Source organism: Muntiacus reevesi, chromosome 2 (assembly GCF_963930625.1).
Source record: "Muntiacus reevesi chromosome 2, mMunRee1.1, whole genome shotgun sequence".
Lineage (NCBI taxonomy): Eukaryota > Metazoa > Chordata > Mammalia > Artiodactyla > Cervidae > Muntiacus > Muntiacus reevesi.
Window position 1 is genome coordinate 73429448 of NC_089250.1, and position 13716 is coordinate 73443163.

The window sequence follows — 13716 nt, forward strand, 5'->3', positions numbered from 1 at the left end:
CTCAGTTGGGTTTGTCCCATGTTTTCTAAAGGTTGTGCATTTGGGACAAGGAGACCACACACGTGATGCTGTGCCCTCTTTGCCTCTTATCAGGGCTACATGATATCAGTCTTATTACCCGTGATGTTAACCTTGATCAGCAGAGTCCATGCCCTATAGCCCCTTGGTTTAAATGGTTTCCTTTTGCAGAGAGAAGGGAAAATACAAAATAAACAGAAAATACGCAGAGCGACGCGTCAGTAGACCTCATCTCGCCCACGCACTGACCTAGTACGTAGGATGTGCTTTGTGTGTGTGAACGCCCCTCTGAGTTTTAAGACAGACTTAAAAACACCCACGAGTGATGGCAGGCTTGGGGAAGGACGACACCCAAGTTTTGGGACTTTGGAGGGACTTTGGAAATCATTGAAGGTACAGAGACTGGAAGAGCTGCCCAGAGAAGGGGAAATAAATCCAACAGAGATAAAAGCCAAGGTCTGCAGCTGCTCGGACCATCAGATCTTTAAAAGCCACGTGAGGTTTTAGGGCAGGGAGTGAATTATGGCTCTTAGGACCCAGGACAGTCGGCTTTGATCTAGAAGTGGGAGACACCTTAAGGGAAACCGTGGCCTTTACGTAAGGTATTCCCACATCCTCCCGGGGTGCATTAGATGGACCCACTTGGAATTTACAGGTCTGTGGAAGCAACCTTGGTCCTAACGGTAAACACTTGAAAGAGGCGGCTTTGTAAGCAGAGGAGTGATGCATTCAGAGAGAGCCAGTCCCGTACTCCCGTAAAGGGTGCCTGAGAGGGATGCACCGTTTTACGAGGCTCTCTGCCCACCTCAAGTTGGACAGATGTAGGATTTGTGAGCTTATGAAGCGTTGGAGGATGAGCGTGGGCGGTCATTTTGGTGAGCACTTGACCTCTCTATTTGAAAAAGTATCAATTTGGAGGAGGTTGTCTTTACTGCCAAGAAACTTTAGACCGGAGGCTGTACTGTGGCTTTTTGGACGGCCACCCTGTCGCAAACCATATGTTGGCCTCTGCTTGCCCCAGGGCGAGCCTCTGGCCCCTCCAGTAGAATTTCCCCTGGTTGCTGAGTGCTGGCTGCCAGGAGATTATAAAAACACGTTATGCAGGGCTTCCCCACGGCAGCCTGGCCTCAGGGCCTGTGGCTGGCATCGCAGAACATGATCAAAACAGCCCTGCAAGCAGCTGTGTACTGTCGGGGGGTCAGAACCCTGTGGAACAGATCCAGCAGCTAGGGACACCCTGGAAGGAAGAAATTTTCACTAGGTTCAATCGGTCATACCCTGAAACTACTAATGAACCTTCCAGGGTCGGGGGTGGGAATTCCAGCAGGTTGGAGGTTGTTGAGATAGAGAAGAGCAGGCCCCAGAGTCGGGCAGTCCTGGGTTCCAATCCCGAGCCCTGCCGCTTATAATCTCTGAGTTGTAAATTGCAAGTGACATAACCTCTCTAGGTATGGCTCTATCACCTTCTGCAGAGCCTTCCCTGACCACCCACCCTGTCTCCCAGTGTTCCCTAGCTCCCGTCCTTGCTTTGGCTGGCTCCAGCACCTGTCACCATCTAACACGTTACTTGACATATGTATTCATTTTCAGCCCCTCCCCACTAGGAGGTCAGCTCCACGGAGGGAGTGGTTTCTTCCCATTATCTTATTCACTGCTGTGTCCTTTGTGCTTAGGACAGACTGGCGCACAGTAGGTGCTCAGTAAACATTGGTGAAATGATTGAAAAGAGATCACATCGAGCCCCGTTTGTTCTGTTCTCCTTGTCAGCAGTGGGATAAATTAAAATAAGGATAATTAAAATAAGGGACTTAGTGTAGCTCCCGGCACATAGTAGTAATATGTGCTCAATAATCAGTTATCCCAGTCAATTCATTCACTTTTTTAATTCATTCAATAAATAGCTGTTGAATGTTTGTAATGTATCGCATGTGGTGCTAGGAGCTGAAAATGGTGCCAAAAACAAAGCCTACCTTCTTTTTTTTTTTTTCCCAAAAATTACTTCCAGAGAGCCCATCATGTACCACCTACTCTTCTAGAAACCAAGCATAGAACAGTGAGTAAAAGGCAAAGTACCTGCACTCTGGGAGCCTACATCCAAGTGAGAATGAGATAAACAATACATGTGCATCTAAAGATGGAAAGATGATTTCTGAGGCTGTAAGTGCTACCAAAAGAAAAAAAGTCAAAACCCGGGGAGCATGCGAGGAATGGCCAGAGTGGCTGGGGCGGGGGGTGACTGCTTTAGCCGGTGTGGTCAGAATGTCCCATCGAAGCTGGGACCTGACTACGGAGGCAGCCCCCTGGAGAGGGGTCAGGAGCTCCGGGCGGGACCGCCAGGCCTGGCAGCCTCAGCATCACCTGGGAGAGGGTTAGAAACCTCAGGGCTCACCCAGAACCTGCAGAATCTGCTTTTTCACAGGATCTCTGGATGATTCCTGTGCACACTAACATTTGGGCTATAAGCAGGTATTCCAGGCAGAGGGAGGGGCCAACATAGACATCTTAAAATGATGTTCTAAACAGCCAGGAAACTGGAAAGAGGCAAAGCGGAGGTGTCCTGGTTTGCTAGGACTGCGGTAACCCAGCCCGACAATTCTGGAGGCCAGAAGTCCGATATCAAGGTGTGTGCAGGGTTGGCTCCCTCTGCAGGTTCTAAGAGAGAGTCTGGCCCCTCCCCCAGCTGCTGGCGGTCACCAGCCGTCCTTGGCCTTCGCGGGCTGTGGAAACACATCCCTCCGGACTCTGCCTCTGTCCTCACAGGGCCTTCTTCCCTCTGCCTGCCTGCGTCCCCCTCCTCCCTTCTCATGAGGACACAATCATTGCATCATGTTGTGTACTCAGTCTCCCAGTCCTGTTGGACGCTTTGCAACTCCATGGACTGTAGCCCACCAGACTCTTCTGTCCCTGGAATTTCCTGGGCAAGAATACTGGAGTGGGTTGCCATTTGCTTCCCCAGGAGATCTTCCTGATCCAGGGATCGAACCCACGTCTCCTGCCAACGTTGGCAGGCAGATTCTCTACCCCTGCACCGCCTAGGAAGCGCATCATTGGATCAGGGCCCACCTGATCCAGAATGACCTCATCTTAACTTGATTATATCTGCAAAGACCCTATTTCCAGATAAGGTCATGTTCATAGGTCCTGGAGCTAGGACTTGAATAGATCTTTTCAGGGGGCATAATTCATCCCGCAGCAGTGCAGAAAGGTGGAGCTCAGTGAGGTTAGAGAAGACGCAGGTCAGAGCAGGCCTGTGGACAGTGTGGAGGGTTGTAAATACAATGGGAAGCCAGGGAGGCTGTACTGATCTGGAGCAGCGTGGGCCTTGAGGATAAGGAAGTGAACCAGGATCTGGGTGGGTCCAGGAAAATCAATGAAGAGACTCTGCATTCTCAGGCAAAGAGATGATAGAGGCATGGAGGTGGTGGTGGTGGAGATGAAGAAAACTGGATAGACTTGCAGGGTATTTAAGAGGCCCTATTCATAGAAATCGGTGATGGCATTTAAATCTATGAGTGGGGGAGAGCATCAAAGATGATGATTCAATCATTTCATCTGATCTTTCAGCAGACTTTTTGGCATATCTAATCAGTGAAAAATGGGTATGTTATCTCTTTTCGGAGGAGGGCAGTCATGTAAATGCCAAGTGCCCTCATGGTCCCCAAGTGTGTGTAGCAGCTCAGTTGTTTTATGATCTAATATCGTGAGATTCCCTGTCATTTGGACCTCGTGGTTCAGAGGCACGCCCCTAAAGCAGTCATTGTGCTCAGGGGAATGTGATAACAATAATCAATCCAGGCTGGCTCACACACTCCATTCTTGTCAAATTTCCCCCAGGGCCCTAGGCACTTGACATCAGTGTACATTCCTCTGGTCTTGGGACTGCCTGGTGGTCCAGTGGCTAAGACTCCCGTGCTCCCGGTGCAGGGGGCCCAGGTTCAGTCCCAGGTCGGGGAACTGGATCCCACCTGCCACAACTAAAGGTCCTATGTGCCGTGAGTAAGACCCGCCACAGCCAAATACATATATACATGTTTTTGATTTTTTTTCAAGTGTCTGGTCTTTATAGGTTACCATTCTCAAGAGTCTCTCTCAAGGAGCTGCTTGGCAGTAAGAAATAGGGTATTTGGCCTTGGCATCCATTGTGACCCCCGATGTCTTTCTACCACACTGAGCAGAGAAGTCACATAGTCAGTCCTTTCCCAAGTTGTATCAGATCATGCCATTCCCCTGCTTGAAAGCCCCTCTGGGGTTTCGCATTGCAATCGGAAATAAATGCCAGTGCCTTGCTATAGCTGCCCCCGGCCAAGCCTGGCCTGGGTCAGCGCCTGAAGAGCCTTTCAGACCACATCATGCATATGGCCCCCTAAGCCCTGCTTTCATTTCAACTCACACTGGCTTCCCTTTTGTTCTTCCCATCTCAGGGCCTTTACGTTGTGCTAGTACCCCAACCTGGAATGTTGTCCTTTCGCCAGCCCTTCACTGGTTGGGCTGGTTCCATCTTATCCATTGAGCTTCTGCTCAACTACCATCTCCTCTAAGAGGCCCTCCCAGTTTATCAGTCTTCTCCGAAACCGAAACGAACAGATTTCCGTGTTTCATCTGGCGTGGTTGCTCAGGGCAGCCTCACCATCCTGCCTCTTGCCTTTCTCACCGAGCGCCTTGGACGTCTTCCCGCAGCAGCACGTGTGGCCCTGCCTGTGATCGCTGGCTCCCCGGCAGTATCCTCGCCCCTCTTGGCGCCCCCACCTCCCCCGCCTCTGCCCCAGCTTTATTCCAACTCGTGTGGCGGAGACTCAGTGACAGGGCAGCCGATCTGAAAAGGCATTCTCAGGAATGCGGATTGTTTTATTACCAGTTAAATATGCTTTATGCTACCTGTGAATGAGGCCATTGTGACATTTAGCAACTGATTTGATTAAACGCAGATGTGGGCTGGACTCCACGTGGAGCAAAGATGCGAGAGGACAAGCTCCAGGGGCGCGTTTGGATTTGTTTTAAGATGGCAAAATGGGCTTGACAACTCGGTATCCGCGAGACGGACCTGGGCGCCTCCCTTCCTGTCCATGGACCACGAGTGGGTCTCAGAGCCGAGAGCTCAGTCCTGGCCCACCCCAGAATCCTCTGTTTTCATTTGGGATCTGCTGTTTGGCCCTATCCAAATTGTTTTGTTTCTTTTTTTTTTCCAACCTTCCTGGATGTTTTTACTTCCATGAAAATTTTTTAAATGGTAGATCAATGAAATACTCTCCTTGTTGACACCTCCAGCGGTAATTACGAACCCAGAGAGGGTCATAACCTTAGCCACTAGTTAGTTACTGAACACTTACTCTGTGCTGGGTTCTGCCTCTCATAAGCCTTATCTCACAGAGTCCTCATAATAAATCATATGAGTAAGCTGTGCTCGCTTCCACTGTTCAGGTGGTAAAACTGAGGCTTGGGAAAACTGAGACTTCTGCCCAGCCACGAGGGCAAATAATCAGTTACATCTGAATTCACTGTTGTCGTCCACCCCTTCCAGGCGCTTAGACCCAAGAAGACAGGACCCAGCGCTCTCTCAGGATAGAAATCTTGGCACATAGGAGGCACTGAGCAAATATTTATTGAATAAATGAGTGAATGTCTGGATGAGTGACACAGCAGGAAAAGGGCTGGGCCAGGGCTTACCGGGTCTTTGCAGTCACTGGATCATGGGTAAAGAAAAGAAGTAGAAAATCCCTCTAAAAAAGAGCTGTGATCCGTCCCTTTCTGGAACCTGCGCCGTGGATGGGATGCTTGAGCGGGTGGGCTTTTATAACAGGCTCACCTCTCTCTGCCTCTGGTTTTTCTCTGTGGTACACTGTCTGCTGATGACTTTGTATATCAACCCTCCCAACTGCATGTCCGGAGTTTTTTCACTTGCAGTCCTGGTAGGTTTTCATCAATTTTCTCTTAGTACTGGCAGCAGTCAGACCTAAATAATGAAGGAGTACCTGTTGGGGGTGGAGGGGTGGGGGTTTTTTAAAGAATCTTTTAAAATATTTAGTTAGTTGCAGCATGCACAATCTTTAGTTATGGCATGTGAACTCTTAGTTGCAGCATGTGGGAATCTAGCTTCTAAGTGTCATTGTGGACCCATAGAGTAGGTTCCTTTGTTACAGGGATGGAAATTGTAAGATAGATTCCAGAGCAAGTAACGTTGACGAGAGGGTGCTTGTTCACGGGGACTCTCCCCGAGTTTTCCTTTGCCTGGGATGGCAGGTCAGACAGGTGGGTGACAGTGAAATCTGGAGGGTCTCAAGAACCTGAGGCAGACTGGGACCTTTCCTCCGCTGCTTGGAAGGCTGAGCTGCACACAGTCTGGGGGCGGGAGCTTTGGAGTCAGGCTGACCTGGGCTTGGACCCGGCTCTGTCACCTACTAATAGAACCTCCTTCCTCGGGTGCGTAGTGGAGACACAAGATGATGCATGTAAAATGACCAGCCCTGGGGAAGGTAATAAGTGCTCAGTAAATGGAGACTATCATCAATAGTAGTACAACAGCTCATGCTGGTAACTGAAACTTTTAAGGGCTTAGATTAAGTTAAAGCCGAGTCTGAGAGGGAGGAGAGGTTTTCATTGACAACTGTCACCATCTCCTTAAAAAGAGGGAATCTAGGGACTTCCCTGCCGGCCTAGTGGTTAAGACTTCATCTACCAAAGCAGGGGATGTGGGTTTGATCCCTGGTTGGGCAGCAAAGTTCCTACATGCCTCGCAACCAAAAAACCAAAACATGAAATGAAAACAATATTGCAACAAATTCAATAAAAATTTCAAAACGGTCCACATCAAAAAAATCTTTAAAAAAAAAAAAGGAAATCCAGAAGGCAACAAGCCCAGGAAGGGATGTGTAGAGTCACCCAGTCATCAGAGAAATGTGAATTCAAGCCAATAAATGAGATGTCACATTGGTCCTAGTTGGATAGCAGAGATTAGCAAGCGGGGTTATGCCGGCCGCTGGTGGGGATCCGAGGACAGCGTCCGCCGGCACTGCCAGTAGCTGTGTCAAGAGCGCTCACTCAGTCCTTAGGGAAACTCAGTCTGTTCGGCCTCGGGCCCTACCAACCCAGCTCGCGGGGGTGCATCCCAGGGAAATTCACACACAGACCACGAGGGAGAGGTCCAGCCTTGGTGATGGAGGCATCCCACGTCCTCTCCGGAATGGAGGAGGGAACAAGAGAGACAGGAAGAAAGCACGCAGGGACGGCTGGGCAGCTGCTGGGGCGGCAGGCAGGATGCACCCACAGCAGCATCGAGGGGTCTTAAGAACATAATGCTGACACTCAGTGCCGGTAACTAAGAGGTTAACGCCATAAAAGGCAAGCATGGACACAGATGCATCCCACTCCGAAAAGACTTCATACACTGTCAAACTTGTGCTCTTTGTCTCACATCTCATAAGCAACACAGGTTAGTTTCAGCCTCGGTTTTCCTTTCTGATACAGACACGTGTACCTCGTTCTAGACAATTGCTGACTTTTATGTTTTCATTTGTCTGCATTTGTATATGTGACTTTTGTCTTGAAAGTAGTAAAACCATAGACGTGTGCAAAACAAATAACAAATGTATAAATATCAGGTATGTTATGTAGAAATCAGCTGAGTACTTAAAAATATTTTTGCCAGGTCTGGAACTTTCAGGGGGTTCATGCAAGAAATATGGAACATAGATTTTTAATGAGCTATGTTAAAAGATACCAATAAATGTACTTGAGGAAAAAAAAAAGGAACCTAATGCTGGATGAAAAAAAGCTAAGAAACCATATGAAATGTAATGCACAGACTTTACAGGAATTGCATATAAATGAATGATGATGTTAGTTACTCAGTCGTGTCTGACTCTTTGAGACCTCATGGACTGTAGCCTGCCAGGCTTCTCTGTCCACGGGATTCTCCAGGCAAGAATACTGGAGTGGGTAGCCATTCCCTTCTCCAGGGGATCTTCCTGACCCATGGATTGAACCTGAGTCTCCTGCATTGCAGGTGTATTCTTTACCTCTGAACCACCAGGGAGTTATATATTTGCCCACAAAACACAAGTGCACTATTTGTAAGAACACAGAAACAAAGGATACACACAGACACCCTAGAATGGAAAATGTGCAAAGAACTTGAATTAACTCCTCAGCACTTAACATTTTGCATGATGACAAAGGCGGGGGGGGGGGGGGGGGGTAAGATGCTAGCCACACAGGCTCCCTGACACTGGTAGGGACGTGAAGAATTCCTCAGTGCCCTGTCTAGGTATAAACCTCACTCTGTGTGCTCAAGGGGGTAAAAAAACAGAACTGGTTTTATTTTCAGCATTCATTGTGCTTTCTGTTTGGAGCCACCGTTTCCCTGAACTGATGGGAGAGTTTTGTCCAGGGCTTTCCCAGACTCTCCAGAACATTGACTGTACTTCTGGCAGCTTACCCTGGGTGTTGTGGGGTGGGGGGCTCATCCTGTCTTCCCTTACTGGGACCCAGGCTGGTGCCAGATCATTCATTTTTTGGTCCTTGTAGGCTTTTCCGGTCTGGGGCTCTTCATTGCTATGTCTATGCTAGTTGTGGACACAGGAATCTTTTATTGTTCTGTCTTCCTAGACCAGAGGTCACAAACTGAAAACCCATAGGCCATATCCACACTGTGACCATGTTTTTAATTTTTTTTTTGTTTTGTCTTTGTTTTGTCTGACTACTTTGTATTTATTGCCTACACTTTAAAATTGGAACATTTTATACAAATCCAGATTTCTGACTTGTTTGGAAAAACCAGACGCCCTGGCTACATTAGACTCACATTTCTAGGTGACACGGGTGAGCTGGAGCTGAGTAGTATCGTATCAGTTAGTAATGCTTTGGTCTGCAAGGAACAAAAAGCTTAATTAACATCACCTTAAACCATAATGGTATTTATTGGGTATTTAGCCAGAAGTCTGGACCCCCAAGGTTGTTTGTCAGCTCAATTTTTTATCTTCAAGGACCAAGTTCTCTTCATCTTTTTACTCCTTCTGCCTCAGCCAGTGGACTTTTTGTTTTTATGCTTGTGACCTCATGTCCCAAGATGGCTGCTGTAACTCCAGACATTACATCCTATGTAATCCAAGGGAGGATCCAGCAGAGGAACAAAAGTCTCTCCCAGAAGCCCCCTTGACCAGAGCTAGATTACATGGCCATCCTGAAGCTGCTGGGGGGAAAGGAATTGGGAGTACCTCCTGGAGAGGTACTCCCAAACTGCTGCCTCCTTAGATAGAAACTGTACCTTCTAATTTGACACAAACCCCACCACCCTCATCATTCCCTGACCCTGAAACTGCGTGTCAGTCACCATTTATCACTGCCTGCACCAGCTCCTTCCCTCTCTTCCCTGTAAGGTTTCGAGGGCTTCCTATCTTAGCCGCAGCACACACGGCCACTTCTGACTTGAGGCTCTTTTATTTTTTTTTAATTACTTATTTTAATTGGAGGCTAATTACTTTACAGTATTGTAGTGGTTTTTGCCATACATTGACATGAATCAGGCATAGGTGTACATGTGTTCCCGATGACTTGAGGGTCTTGCTGCTTTCTCAGCAGCTATGTGCGGGTGCAGAGAGCAGAATCCCTCTACCCCGTGACTCCTGCTCGTCCTCACTCACCTCCCCTCACTCTGTTCCCTTCCCTCTTGCTCTGTCCCACTTCTCTAGCCAGGAGAATTGCATCCCCCTCTTGAGAAAAGCCTTCTTTCTTCCTATTTCTTACTAAGCCGTTTTACCTACTTCAACCTCGTTCTTAGTTGGCCTGCCAAGTAGGATCAGCCCACCAACTTGCTGGCCAGTGATAACAAACACATACGGAACTGGGGTGAGAAACTTTCACAGCAGTTCCACCATGCCCCCAACATCCAAGCACGTGATCAGAGACTCGTCTCCTAGAGCAGAGTGTGGACCAGTTCAGCATTTGTCAGATCTCACCATGAACTGCCGCATCTTCTTCCCCACAGGGTTAGAGTGTTTCAAAACCAGCGCTCACATATCACTGTGTTTTGATCTGTCTGGAATTATCTCAACTCCTTGTGTATCTATTCACTCAGCAGTCTCCTGTCTGTCCTCTCTGAACATCAGCGTCAACCCTTACCTATTGTATGATACTAGAAAAGTTGCAGACACAGTAGCGTTTGGTACATCACTGTGAAATGATTATTGGATAAATGAATGACCATTCACTTAAAAACTGTTTTACTGAGCCAGGCAGTGAGAATCAACTTTTACTTAAAATCCAAGAAAACCAACCAGCCAAAAAAATAAAGTAGTTCTCCGATATGACACACAGAATAGCAATGGCTTCAGCAAGAAAGAAGGGCATTTCTTTCTCACCTCAAAGTCCAAACTGATATGGCGACTCTGGTCTGGTCCAGGCTCCTACGTCTGGTTCCTCAGTTTTGTGATCCAACATAGCTCCATTCCAAGCAAGGAAGCACCCGCCTCTGCCCTTCGAGGCCTCGACTAGGAAGTTGCACACAGTAACTTACCCCTCTTCCCTTCACTGGAGCTCATCCCGTGACCACACCAGCCACAGGGGAAGCTGGGCCGTGCAGTGCTTATTCTAATCAGCCATGTGCACATGGCTGAGATTGAAAGCAGAGATTCTCTTAATATGAGAGAGGAGGGATGAAGGGATAGTGGAGGGGACCCCAAAGCAGGCTCTGCCACCATCATCTCCTTAAGAGAAGATGTTTTTCCTCTTCTCGTCCTTGCCCTCCCCAGGCCTTCCACCAGCCAAATGGAGGCGAGAGGTCAGTATTTAACATTCCAGCTCCAGGCGGGTCCCTTTGCAGACCACATATGTGGCATGAGGCATCTGGGGCTGTGTACCCCTTCCTCCTGTGTCCTCTCTGGCATGGGAGGGCTCTCTCGCTGCGGGGACTTGGGGACTGCCCTCGGCACGCTGCGGTTTGTTCAGCTGCCCATTCTTCTCATGCCCCTGGGTCATAAAATGTAAACAAACAAGAAGCCATTTGGGAGAAAGAATACCAAGGGATGAGACTGTGGGCTAGTTTATTTCTAAACCCGCCCAATTCATCATTCAGAAGGTTGCCACCAAAGAAAAGAGAAATCAGGAGAGAAAGCACCTCATCCAGAAGTGACTTCCCAAGGCAGGCATGTTCCTGTGATTTAGTGGGGGGAGGACGGGGTTTGCCATGGTAACCAGGACCCCAAAAATGACCTTGAGTGAAATAGACTGGCCTAGACTTTCTGCCAGATGTGTCTGGACAGGCCGTGGAGGAGAGAATGGGATTCCAGCACATCATGCCGTATTAGTGTGGACACATTCTCTGGTTTCTGGGTCTCAGAGAAGCCTCCGTGGAATCAAGAGCTGGAGCAGATGCCCACGTGTGCTGGTGTTCCTGGTTCTTGCTCTCTTCATGCAGCTCACTCCTACTCATCCTTCAGAGACTAGTTTTGTTGTCATTTCCTCCAGGAAGCCTTCCCTGACTCCACACCTCCCAGGTGGCGTTTCAGAACCCTTCCCTGTGCCCCCCAAGCTCCCAGTGAAAGTACTCTCTGGCAGTTTACTTCTCCCCTGCCTTACCAGTGCTTGGGACACATCCCCCTCTCCTCTGGATAGGAGTGTTGTTGTTCAGTTGCTAAGTCCTGTCCAACTCTTTTGTGACCCCACGGACTGTACCCCACCAGGCCCTCCGTCCATGGGATTTCCCAGGCAAGAATACTGGAGTGGGTTGTCATTTCCTACTATTCCAGGGCATCTTTCCAGACCAGGGATCAAACCCAAATCTCCTGCATTGGCAGGAGGAGTCTTTACCACTGAGCCACCTGGGAATCCCTGGATAAGGACATGGTTAGTTTATTTTGTCTATTTGACTTTGGAACCGTTTCAGTGTTTTATATAGTTATAAAACAAGTTTAATAGCAAACTGTTGTGAATCTAATTGTATATTGAGTTAGTGTTATAACCTCTTGGAAAGAAGATTTTATTTACCCATATTTTTACTCCTTTTCTTTTTTCATTCCTGAAGTTTCAGGATTCCTTTCTTTTTTTTTTTCAGTTTTTAAAATTTACTGTCTCTTTTAAGAAACTTTCTGTATCACTTATTTCAGGGGAGATCTGTTGTGACAAGTTCTCTTAGTTCTCCTTCATTTTGAGAATGTGTTGATTTCCCCCATTTCTGAAGGATGTTTTCTCTGGATATAGATTTCTGAGTGGATACTCTTGAATAATGTTGTGCCACTTTGTTCTCGCCAATAGAAATTGTCAAGCTTATTCCAAAATTGATATGTAAATGCCAAGGTTATACTGAGAAGGCGAGACAATCTTGGAAAAGAAAAACCAAGTTGGAGAACTTACACTAGCTGGTTTCAAAACTTAATATAAAGCTACAGTAATCAAGACTGGATAGAATTTGTGCAGAAGAATAGAAAGTCCATAAATAAACTCTCACATTGTCGATCAATTTTTGACAAAGGTGCCAAGTAATTTAATGAGGGAAAGGATAGACTTTTTATTCTTGTGTTGGAACAACTGGGTAGCCATGTGCAAAAAGATTAATTTAGGCCCTAATCTCACACAGTATACAAAAACTCACTTACATTAGATCATAGACCTAAATGTAAGGCCTTAAACTCTAAAATTTCTAAAAGAAAATATTATAAAGAGTCTTTATGACCTTGAGTTAGGCAGCAAAAGCAAGATTTATTAAAAAATATTAGTAGCTTTAAAACTTTTGCTTTGCTTTTCAAGCGACACCATTAGGAAAATAAAGAGACAGGACTGGGGGATAATATTTGCAAATCATATGTCTGATAAAGAACCTGTGTCCAGAGTATATAAAGGACTCTTACAAATCAGTGTGAAGAGGACACCCTAACTTTTTTTTAGGGGGAAAAAAATTTGAATGAATCTTCATCAAGGAAGATACCTGAATGACTAATAAGCACATAAAAAGGTGCTCAACTTGATTAGTCATTAGAGAAATGCTACTTAAAACCAAAATGAGAGACCACTTCACATCTACTGCTCAGTTGCTCAATCGTTTCTGACTCTTTGCAACCCCATGGATTGAAGCCCACCGGACTCCTCTGTCCATGGAATTTTCCAGGCAAGAATACTGGAGTGGGTTGCCATTTCCTTCTCCAGAGACCCATCTACTAGAATGGCTGTAATCAAAAAGAGCTGCCTGAGGCTGAGGATGGGAGAAGGAGTTGACTGCAGACAGGCACGCGGGTTCTTTGAGGATAATGGAAATGCTCTAAAACTGCATCGTGGTGACAGCTATACAATTAAGCAATTTACTTTAAAAATCATTGAACCAACGTTTACAATGGAGGGATTTTATAAAGTAGGCCCCAAAGACAGTTCTAGAAAGAAGCAGCTTTGGCACTACAGTGTGTGTGCTCAGTCGCTTAGTCGTGTCTGACTCTTTGTGACCCCATGGGCTGTAGCCTGCCTGGCTCCTCTGTCCATGGAATTCTCCAGGCAAGAGTGCTGGAGTGGGTTGCCATTCCTTCTCCAGGGGATCTTCCCCACCCAGGGATCGAACCCAGGTCTCTTGCATTGCAGGCAGATTCTTTTCTGTCTGAGCCACCCAGGAAGTAGAGTCACATTGAAAATGCGGACTTGAGCCAGACTGCCTGGATCCCAGCGCCCGAGGCTGTCACTCACTGTCCAGGCTGCCTTGAGCACGAGACTTGATTTTCCTCTGCT

At 47.3% G+C, this 13716-nt stretch overlaps 1 protein-coding gene across 1 annotated transcript in view; it reads left to right on the top strand.

Annotated features, from left to right (window-relative positions):
• Positions 1-13716, top strand: part of EYA2 (EYA transcriptional coactivator and phosphatase 2) — a 250439-nt gene that overhangs the window by 138211 nt on the left and 98512 nt on the right. The window lies entirely within an intron of this gene.